This window comes from Silene latifolia, chromosome 2 (genome assembly GCF_048544455.1).
Source record: "Silene latifolia isolate original U9 population chromosome 2, ASM4854445v1, whole genome shotgun sequence".
Taxonomy (NCBI): domain Eukaryota; kingdom Viridiplantae; phylum Streptophyta; class Magnoliopsida; order Caryophyllales; family Caryophyllaceae; genus Silene; species Silene latifolia.
The window spans coordinates 77,104,204-77,114,882 of NC_133527.1; positions in this window are offsets into that span (position 1 = coordinate 77,104,204).

Here is a 10,679-nt window from a genome sequence, read left to right on the forward strand (position 1 = left end):
CTTACCATAACACTCATGAAGCAACTACAAAATACAATACATGAGTTTCGATAATACAATAACTGAGTTAAAGTAATACAATAATCGAGATATAATGTTACAACAACTAACGAGTGAACATGAAATTTGAACATATTTGAGTTTCATCTCAATAAAATAACACAATTTATTCATTACAATAACCGAGTTTCTACATTACAATAACTACAAATACCAGAATTTTACATGATAATAAATGAGTTTCTACATTATAAAAACTGGGTTATTCAATTAAACAAGATGAAAACTAACAAAAAATGACCAAGTAAATGCATCAATTTTTCCATTGAACGTCAATTATCCGCGTCTATCTTGATTCAACCTGCAAATCACCAAAAGGCTAACTATAACTTAACAGATACAATAACTGAGTTTTAATAATACAATAACTGAGTTTATACATTAGAATAACTATCAATACCAGAGAACATTTTTCTCAGTAAACAACTGAGTTAACTATAAAATAACTACGTTTCTTCATTACAATAACCGAGTTTCTACATTAAAATAACTTTACATACCAGAGAGCCTTATTCTCAGTAAACAAGATATTTTATTACAGTAACGTAATTATTCTACCATACAACATCAATTATTCTATTACACGACTTCAATTATTCCATCAAGCATTAATTGTTCGTGTTCAACGTCATTCCACCTGCAAATCACCCAAAAAATATACAATTAATCGAAATACTAATGTTATTAATCACGAAAAAAACACATAAATCATAAGAATTTGTTATTTAGATCAAATACTGCAGTTATTCGAGTATTAAATATGAAATCGTAAGAAATATTCATACCTTCGTTTTGATTTGAAGAGTTAGGGTTTTGCGAAATTTGAGTATTAAGAAAAAACTGAGAGTTTCAATTAGATTAATCGAAATTGTTAATGAATTTTGTGTAAACCTCTGGAATTTACAAAAAAAAAGGTGATGAATCGATGAATTTGTTGATCAATTTTGAAGAATTTTTGTGCGATTTTTTTTTATCATAATAGCGTAGGAACAATTTTGGTAGTAACGGAGAGAGAGAGAGAGGAGTTTAGTTTATTTTGTGACGTATTATTGTGATTTGTGAGCTATTGGTTTTGTTAGGTCACTTGTATATATACGTAGGGGTAACTTACGAAAATTGGCAAACTCACCGGATCTGGCCTCTCTTTCTATATATATATATATATATATATATAGGGTTGGGGACAGGTGCGAACTAAAGTACGGTGCGAACCGTACGAACTACTCAGATACACAGTATAATACTTCCAGATACACAAGTTAGTACCTCTAGATACACATCATGGTATAACTACTAGATACACATGTATTCCGTGGTAATACCATATGTATCCGGGCCGTATTATGTGTATCTACCGCTCCACTAGGATCCACAAAGCCCACCACCACTTGCCACCACCATTGCCGCTGTCACCATCACAACCGCCAGCCTATCACCACCCACCACCACTACAGCCGTCACCATCACAACCGCCAGCCTACCACCACCATCACGTCCACCGCCATTTTACCACCACCACCACCTCCACTAATACGAAACAAGTAATCAAACACCACTCTGTCAGAAACTCTCCATCGTCGTGCTCGCAGGTTTACCCTTCTCCACCCGTGTCATTTTTTGAGAGCAAGAACATTTTTCGATTAGGAATTTTTTAATAATAACCTCGGCTAGTTGTATTATTAAAAACTCAATTTCAACTCCTTTAGATCTACACTATACTGAGAGTTCAAAATAACATAATAAAGAAATGAGGAAGTCAACGAACTTCCAACATCCCCAAAAATGACCTTATTCTTTCCGATTACGTTAGTCAAAATTGATTGGCGAAAACAAGTAGTGTTGAATCTAGCCCCGAAGCTGGTCGTCGCTTGTGTGGTGGTGGAGGGTGATGAACGTCAGAAGAGGCGTAAAGACGACGGATCTAAACTATATAATATTTGAAAGTGGCAGGCGGTGATGGGTGAGATTGAGTAGTTTGGATCTAACCTCGGTGATGTCGACAATTGTTTTGGAAGACGGTGGATCTTTTGCAGTTGCCCGAGGGAAGTAATAGAAAGAAAGAGCGTGATACTATGAATGTTTTAGAGTTATAATTGTGATATCTCATGATAAGATTGGTGTTGTTAATAATTGTAAATGAGTAATTGTATTCTCATAAGTTGGATTGTGCTCGGTTGTGTGAATATTTATAAATGTCGTTGTAGTAGTAATGGGCGAACTTCGGGACGAAGTTCATTTTAAGGGGGAAAGACTGTAATACCTCGTAATTTAATAATAATTTATGAGAATAATTTATGTAATTTAAATAAATAACTAATGGCATTTCTAATAGTAAGTTGTGAATAAGACGTTAATTAAATAATTAAATAAGTAAGCAGGTCGGAAATTGGGCTTAGCTAATAATAAGGCATTGGGCCGTGTGTTATAATTGTATGAATAGATTTTAATTTCTTAGTACGAGTAGTAGTCGGGAATTAATAATAATATATTATGGAAATAATAATATTTGAAGGTGATAATAATTATAATATTAATTATCCTAATAATATTGGTGATATAATAGAATTAGTAAAGGAAGTATGTAGTAATCTTACTTGTGGAAAGACCAATATAATAATATGTAATAATAATAATAATAATAATAAAATTTATAATGGTAATAATAATTGTATAATAGTAATAAGGTAATAGTAATAGTTTCTTAATTGGTATCTCATACACCCAAACATAGACTATAAATACGTAATAAATCTGAAAATAATTCATAAAAGAAGAAAGAAGAGATCTAAAAGAAAGAAGAGAAGAATTAAGGAAGAGAAAGGCAAAGGAATTAATTTTATTATCGCCTCAAGGTAATACTTTAAGACCGTCTCATGTATACACTTCGCTTCATTATAACTTGTTATTTAGACCACCATAGGACTTGCTCTGACCGTGAATGTGACCATGGACCACCATAGGGTAGCCGGACCTCCGTTTGACCACCAATGACCGGCGGGGCAGGGGTGTTTTTATGGGTTTTCGTGTAGGTGTTTGAGGGTGTGTGTACCGTAGGTTATATGGGTTTTTGACCCTTATTGCGTGTGACCCAGACCTGACCGGGACTAGGGTTGAGACCAGGGATGATAGTCGACCACCTTGGTGGTGTCTTGGTGGCCGTATATGGTGGTTTGCGGCGGTGGTGGCCGAAAAATGCGAAAATAGGGTAGGTGTGGGTGTTTGTGTGTGACCGTCTTAAACTGACTGTCGTGACCTGTGTAGACAGTTTGAGGGAACGGTAGGGACACCCCTGGAACCACTGTGAGTCAGTGGTGACGACGGTGGTGGCCAGAGGTGGTGCGGTGCCGTGTAGTGTTGATGGTAGCGGGTTAGAATAGTGTCGGGTTTTCGGTGGTTGTGGGAGTAGTTGTGTTGGTGTCGTGGTTAGGGCAGCTTGTGTAATACTCCGTATTTATAAGTCTTGGGGTACTCTATCGAGTAGGCCTTACTCTGTCGAGTAAGGGTAAGTTGCGAGATAAAATAGTTTCTGACCTGTTGGGTACTCGATCGAGTAGCTGGGGCACTCGATCGAGTAAGGGGGTACTCGATCGAGTACCTTGGGTACTCGATCGAGTGTCCGGTTTTCCGGGAGTTTTCTCGAGTTTTGTTAATTATGCGATTAAGGTATTTAAGCTTCATCGTCATTATTCTAAACCACTTTTACAAAACCTAAATTCCTGTTTAAGAGAGAAAGCAAACAAGTTCATCTTCTTAATCGCATTCTTAGCAATTCCCGAGTTCGGACGGTCGATTCTTGTCGTTGTGTATACCGTTGAGTTCCTTGCGTCGAGGGTAAGATCTACGTACCGTTTTTATTGTATTTCCTTTGATTTGGTTAAACCCTAATTTGGAGATTGGGGGTTTTTATGTGTAGTATGTGATTGGTAGCCTCTATGTGTTGTATGATAGGAGGAGGGTTCATAAAAGAGGCTTTTTGACTCGGCGAGAGAGACCGTCGATTGTGTGCATACCCGGTAGGATTTCCTACTCAGTATTAGTCCCATAATGGGATATTGGTTGATGTGTTGTATTTGGTTGTTTGATATAATAATTGTATTGTGATTGTGGTTGTGATCGTTGTTGATGGTTAGCGAGGCGTGGCCTCGGGCCGAGTGGGGTCACTTGCGGGAGTGGCTTCACGCCCTAGTTTCGCCTTCTCGTGGAACCCGCTCTACGAAGGGATGTGCACATTAATGGACGGGGTTATCGCTCACTATGTGGAGCGGGGATTTGGTGGGTGCTACTGCGGTCCCCCACTAGCGGTAAGTGGCTGTCCAAAGTGGACGGTCGGATTGAGATGATGGGAATTGGTTGGTTGTGTGTGTGTGTGACAGTTAAGCTATCTGTTTATCTTATCATTGTTGTTTATATTGATTGTGTGATTAGTCTTGACCCGACCCGGTGTTGTTTTTAAACTGCGGTGATCCATTCGGGGATGGTGAGCGATATTGAGCAGTATTGAGATGAGTACTGGGATAGCCGGGGGATGCCACGACATGATGATAGGAGTCTTCCAACTGTAGCCTTTAGTTTATTTACATTTCAGTTAGAACAGTCAGTTTGAGATCATGTATCGTACTTTTGGTTTGGTTTTGAGGATTGTAACTATTCGCTAAATTATTTATAATAAACGTTGTTTCTTCATTATTGTTTGATTATCATTGCCTCGGGTAACCGAGATGGTAATGTCTTCATACCTGAGTGGTCCTGGTAAGGCACTTGGAGTATGGGGGTGTTACAAATGGTATCAGAGCGACGATCCTGAAACCTGTAACCAATGAACCTAATGAACATAGGGAGTCAATTAAAATGAACCCAGGGTAAAAGTTGTAGGAGCTAGTGCAAAGGCTTGGGAGACGTCCTAAAGTCGCAGGGGTCGCCCTGCAACTTTGAACCGGTCACATGGGGGAAGTGTTTGTCGAGTCGTATGTGTGTTTGGTTAACTTGTGTAAGAATGTGATGAAATGTGTTAATTGTTGGGTGTTGAAGTAGAAAGTTGAGCATGTGAAAGGAAATGGTGATATGTGGGAATTTGTTGATGAGATGATAACATGTTGGATGATTTACAATGTGGCATTTAATAACATGATGAAATGATCTCGTAGATAGTAGAAAAAGATGCGTAGCATGTTTATTATGATATAATGTGATTTATAAGTTTAGCATGTTAGCATATGACGTAACATGCGGGTAGCTTTTATGTATTAGCATGACTCGATCGAGTGGGACTGACTCGATCGGGTGGGTTTTTGACGATTTTGAGTCCAGAATCGTGTTTTTGGGCACTCGATCGAGTAACTAGGGGTACTCGATCGAGTAGGGGGTCACTCGATCGAGTAGCCTAGATACTCGATCGAGTAGGTAAGAGATCGAAGTTCATTAAGGTCGATGCTTGGGTACTCGATCGAGTATGTTGGGCACTCGATCGAGTAGCCCGTTACTCGATCGAGTGGGTTTGGGAACTCGATCGAGTAGGTCCTGGGTGGCGTGTCTTCGTGTTTTGAAGTTTAGTACGTATGTTCATATCTACCCTTTCTTATATATGTATAGTTTCAAGATGCCGCCCAAGAGAACGCTTTGTATCGAGAGCCGAGCTTATGACCGTGGATGACATCGTTAAGATGTTAGAGCACCAGGATGCTCTTACCGAGACCCTAAAGAAAGTGAATGAGGATAAGAATAAGGATAAGGAGAAGGAGGTTGATCATTCAAAAATCAGCCTCTACATTGCGAGGTTTAACCCGAAAGAGTATAAGGGAGTTGGGGAACCTAACCTTCTTGATAGTTGGCTGAGAGAGATGGAGAACATATTAGATTTGGTTCACCGTCCCGATGAGATGAGGGTGGAACAGTGCGTTCTATCCGAGGGAGGCAAAGAGGCAAGTGGTGGGATTCAGTGAAAGTGAGTGATAAGGAGATATATACAAACCAAGGCTTACCTGCTATTCCTTGGGAGGAGTTTCGTAGGGGTCGTGAGGAAGGAGTTTGTACCGGAACATGTGAGGAGTAAGATGAGAGAAGAGTTTGATGGTTTTAAGATGACTCACGAGATGTCTGTGGCTGAGTACTACAGTCGTTCAATGAGAAGTCTAGGTATCTTTGAGGATATGGGATTGAGTGAGGAGAATCGCACCGAGGTTTGAGAGGGGTTGACCCCTAAGATTATGGATAAGTTACCCGTGGGAATCCTTATCGATGTTAAGGAAGCTTATGAGAGGGCGGGGAGAGCCGAGAGGTTGGTGGAGATGGCTCAGGAGAGGTTAGGTGGTGAGAAGAGGAAGTCTGAGAGCGAGGGTGTTGGCCAATCGAATCACAAGAAAGGCAACCACAATCGCCCTAAGGGATTTTCTTAAGGGTCCAGGTTCGGTCTTTGGGGCTTCCTTTGGGCGTGGCCGTGGAAGTGTGAGTAATAGTTGGGGAGTGACCTGCTATAGCCGTGGTGGTGTAGGCCACAAGAGACATGAGTGCACAAGTGCACCAGGATCTTTCCGGAGACTGCGCGCAGAGCTTCGCGAGCAACGACCTACCGGATCATGGCCAAACCGGGAAGTCGAGTTACCGAGTGGAGGCAACCGCAACGGCGGTAATTCTTATCGAAACCACCAGCAACAACAACAACAATCAAGGGTCGGGTGCTAAGCCGACCACCTCGGCCCAAGATCTTGTCCGGGAGGTGGGCGGAAGACCGAAGGGCAAGTTATTCATGATGGAGAAGAAAGCAAATGAGGAAGATGCGCACGTTATCACCCCAGACATTCCTTGTTAATGGTATTCCTACCTTTGTTTTGTTTGATTCGGGGGCTTCTCGGTTGTTTGTGTCTTGAGTCATGTCAAACAGTTGGGTTTGAGAGTATATGAGTCTATTAGTGAGCAAGTTTTCATACCTTCGGGTGAGTCTGTATCGTGTGGGAGATTGTTCAGAGATGTATCTTTGATAGTTGGGCAAGTTGATTTCCCTGTAGACTTGCTAGAGTTTCCTTTTAACGGTTTTGAGATGATAGTCGGGATGGATTGGTTAGGAAAGTATAAAGCTAAGATAGACTGTCATCAAAAGAAGGTGTCTTTAAGAGGTCCTAAGGGCGTTAGTGTGTCTTATCGTGGGTTTCTAGTCAAACCCAAAGTTAAGTTGATTGCAGCTGTTACATTGAAGTCTTATCTGAGGAAGGGATGTCCTTTGATCTTGTGTCATGTGAGAGATGACCGGATAGAGAGTCCGACAGTTGATGAGATACCAGTGGTGGGCGAGTTTGCAGATGTTTTTCCGAGAGGAGATTCCGGGGTTGCCACCAAAGAGGGAGATAGATTTCACTGTTGAGTTGAAGCCGGGGACGGGGCCAATCTCTAAGGCACCGCATCCGTATAGGTCCTAAGGAGATGGAGGAGCTTAGGAAGCATTGGATGATCGATAGAGAAGGGATACATTAGACCAAGTGTATCGCCGTGGGGAGCACCAGTTCTTTTCGTGAAGAAGAAAGATGGGAGTTTGAGGTTATGCATAGATTACAGGGAGCTGAACCGAGTGACGATAAAGAACAAGTATCCTTTGCCAAGGATAAATGACCTGTTTGATCAGTTGAGTGGTGCAACGGTCTTTTCTAAGATTGATTTGAGGTCGGGGTACCATCAGGTGAAGATTAGAGAGGTGGACATACCAAAGACAGCTTTCACGTCGAGGTATGGCCATTGTGAGTATGTGGTGATGCCGTTTGGGTTATCTAATGCGCCGGCAGTGTTTATGGATTTGATGAACAGAATCTTCAGACAGTTCTTGGACCAGTTTGTAGTGGTGTTTATCGATGATATCTTAGTCTACTCTAAGACTAAGGAGGAGCATAAGGAGCATCTGAGGATTGTGTTGCAGACTTTGAGGGATCATGAGTTGTATGCTAAACTGTCCAAGTGTGAGTTCTGGTTAGAGAAAGTTGCTTTTCTGGGGCATGTGATCTCTAAAGATGGGGTAGCTGTGGATCCAGCGAAGATTGAGGCAGTGACAAAGTGGGAAGCACCGAAGAATGTTGCTGAGGTTAGGAGTTTCTTGGGTTTAGCTAGATACTGTAGACGGTTCGTGAAGGATTTCTCCAAGATAGCTAGACCGATGACAGCGTTGATGAGGAAAGAGAACAGGTTTCGTTGGGATGAGAGTTGTGAGACGGCGTTCCAAACATTAAAGGAGCGTTTGACCACAACTCCTGTCTTAGCATTGCCTGAAAGGAGCGAGAACTTTGAGGTTTATACGGATGCCTCGAAGAATGGGCTGGGATGTGTGTTGATGCAGAATGGTAAAGTGATTGCCTATGCTTCTAGGCAATTGAAGCCTTATGAGGAGAACTACCCTACTCATGATCTGGAGTTGGGTGCAGTGGTGTTTGCTCTCAAGATTTGGAGACATTACCTTTATGGAGCAATCTTTAAGGTATTTTCTGATCACAAGAGTCTCAAGTACATCTTCACGGAGAAGGAGTTGAACATGAGACAGAGGAGGTGGATGGAGCTGATTGGCGATTATGACATGGAAATCATCTACCATGAAGGGAAGGCCAATGTTGTTGCTGATGCTTTGAGTAGGAAGAGTGTACATTCTCTGTGTACAGCTCTATCCTTGATGAGGCTGAGGGATGAGGTAGCGAGTTTTGGGATACATATGATGCAGAAAGGAGATGTCATGGGTGATATGACAGTACATCTGGAGTTTTATGATGATATTCGGGGTAAGAAGGCTTTGGATCCTAAGATAGTTGAGTGGAGAGCTGGAGTAGAGAAAGGGACAGTGTCCCGGTTTTCTATTCATACAGATGGTAGTTTGAGGTTTGATGGTAGGTGGTGTGTTCCTAATGATGAGGAGTTGAAAAAGACTATCATGACAGAGGCACATTGCACACCATACTCAGTTCATCCAGGTGGAGACAAGCTATACAAGGATTTGAAGAAAACGTTTTGGTGGCCTGGGATGAAGAAAGAGACAGCTGAGTTTGTGTCCCGTTGTTTGACATGCCAGAGAGTTAAAGGGGAACAGAGACGACCACAAGGTAAGATTCAGTCTTTAGAGGTACCTGAGTGGAAGTGGGAATCCATTTCCATGGATTTCATTGTGGGTTTGCCAAAGAGTCAACAAGGTAACAACATGATTTGTGTGATAGTAGATCGTCTGACCAAGTCAGCTCATTTTGTTCCAATGAAAGATACATGGACTAAGGCACAATTGGCTATGGCCTATCGAAAGAACGTGCTTAAGTTACATGGAGTCCCTAAGGACATAGTGTCTGACAGAGATGCGAGGTTTATATCGAGGTTTTGGAAGGAGTTGCAAGAATCGTTGGGAACAACTTTGAAGATGAGTACATCATTTCATCCTGCGCGACAGACGGGCGGATCGAGAGAACAATCAAGACTCTTGAGGATATGTTGCGAGCTTGTGTGATGGATTTTGGTGGTAGCTGGGAGCAGAGGTTGGACTTGATAGAATTTTCTTACAATAACAGTTATCACACCAGTATAGGTATGGCACCGTTTGAGGCTTTGTATGGGAGGAGATGTAGGAGTCCAATCTGTTGGGACGATAGTCTTGAGGCAAAGGTTTTAGAACCAGAGATGGTGCATGAGATGGTGGAACAGATAAAGATGATCAGGGAAAGGATGAGAGCAGCTCAAGATCGACAAAAGAGTTATGCAGATTTACATCGCCGGGATATAGAGTTTCAAGTTGGGGACAAGGTTCTTTTGAAAGTGTCTCTTATGCATGGGGTTATGAGATTTGGGAAGAAAGGCAAGCTAAGTCAGAAGTTTATAGGGCCTTATGAGATCTTAGAGCGAGTTGGGGAAGTTGCTTATCGTCTGGCTTTACCAGCTGCGTAAGAGAGAGTGCATAATGTGTTTCATGTATCGCAGCTGCGGAAGTATGTGAGTGACCCGTCACATGTGTTAGAGGCAGAGAGCTTAGAGCTAGATGAGTCCTTATCATATCTTGAAGTGCCTAAGCAGATTCTAGACCGAAAGGTTAGAAAGACTAGGAGTGATGAGACAGTTTTGTTTAAGATCTTGTGGTCTAACCACGAGACCGAGGAAGCTACATGGGAGCCAGAGGAAGCTATGAAAGAGCGTTACCCTTTCCTTTTTGATCAGGTATGTATGGTTACGGGGACGTAACCTTGTTTCTTTTAGGGGGGTAGGAGATGATCGCGAGCAGTTTTTAAGAGTTTTATACCCCTTTTATATGTTGTGTCGGTATGGTTGTCGGGATGAGTTGGGTAAGTATCATGTTTTATGTTGAATTTTGTTTTGGTTGCTGAGTCGAGAAGGTTATGGGAGTACCTTTGTTTAGTAGTGGTTTGAACTTCGGGGACGAAGTTCCTTTTAAGGAGGGAAGACTGTAATACTCCGTATTTATAAGTCTTGGGGTACTCTATCGAGTAGGCCTTACTCTGTCGAGTAAGGGTAAGTTGTGAGATAAAATAGTTTCGACTGTTGGGTACTCGATCGAGTAGTCGGGGCACTCGATCGAGTAGGGGTACTCGATCGAGTACCTTGGGTACTCGATCGAGTGTCCGGTTTTCCGGGGAGTTTTCTCGGGTTTTGTTAATTAT